Below are 1,036 nucleotides of genomic sequence, written 5' to 3' on the forward strand. Positions count from 1 at the left end.
TGAATGTATGTATGGATTGTGATGAGAATAGTACGAGCCCCCAATAAAATTATTTAATATATATATAGTTTAAAATCAGATGGTGATACCACGTTTTAGCATAGCTGTAGGACACCTAGGAGCCCTGGGGGTGCTGTTGGGTCAATATTGCACTGCTAACAGCAAGCGTGGTAGTTCAAACCCACCAGCCACTCCTTGCGAGAAAGAAGAGGCTGTCTACTCCCATAGAGATTTACAGCCACAGGCATTCTTCGCAGAGCCCCCACGGTCTCCTGCTTCAATGGTGTTTGAACGGAACCGGTGCTCGCCAGCCTCCCCCCTCACCACCACCCCCAACCGGCCGCCGGGCCCTCCATCAGCACCTCTCAGCCTCTCTCGACCCCCAGACCGTGACCGCGTCTCCCTGGCAGGGGCGCCAGAACTACAACCAGGACTCGGAGAGAGGCCGCCATCAACCGCCAGCTCAGCCTGGAGCTAGCTCCACGCCTCCCTGTCCACGTCTGGTTTCTTCGACCGGTATGACGTGGCTCCGAAGAACTTTGCCAAAGCCGTTCTGCACCAGTCTCACCAGGAGAGAGAACACGGATGAAGCTGCAGAGCCAGCGAGGGCCGGATCTGCCTCCGGGCTAGCAAGATACCAGACGGCGAGGTGCGCTGCACCTGGAGAAGAGCGTCACCAGTCCCTGCTTCAGCGGCACCAACTGGCCCCGGACAAGAACGACCCCCATCTCCGTGACTTACTCGAGACACAGGACCTGGACGAGCAGGTGAAACCCATCAAAGGGCTGGGCGATCCCCTCACCAACCTGCGCAAGATGGGGGCCCGGATCCCAGCCTGGCCCTGGGAGACAGCGACGCAGAGAGCTAAGGGCAGCCTGGCCTGCCCCAAGTCACCAAGGCAGCGCAGGCATGTGGGGTAGACCTGTCCCTTTTCTAGAAATTGTACCCAAGCACCACTTCCGTTCTTCCATTTGTACCTTTCCTTCAGATAGAGTCTAAAGTCATTTGATACCCAGCTGTTGTCTCCGAGATCTTG

At 56.9% G+C, this 1,036-nt stretch overlaps 1 pseudogene; it reads left to right on the forward strand.

Moving 5' to 3' along the window:
- LOC115869104 overlaps positions 1–920 on the forward strand; it is a 77,564-nt pseudogene extending 76,644 nt beyond the window's left edge.
- Positions 921–1,036: the final 116 nt, after the last annotated feature.

Source organism: Echinops telfairi, unplaced genomic scaffold (genome assembly GCF_000313985.2).
Source record: "Echinops telfairi isolate 266 unplaced genomic scaffold, ASM31398v2 ScPeMD7_21;HRSCAF=78, whole genome shotgun sequence".
In the NCBI taxonomy this organism is placed as follows: Eukaryota; Metazoa; Chordata; class Mammalia; order Afrosoricida; family Tenrecidae; genus Echinops; species Echinops telfairi.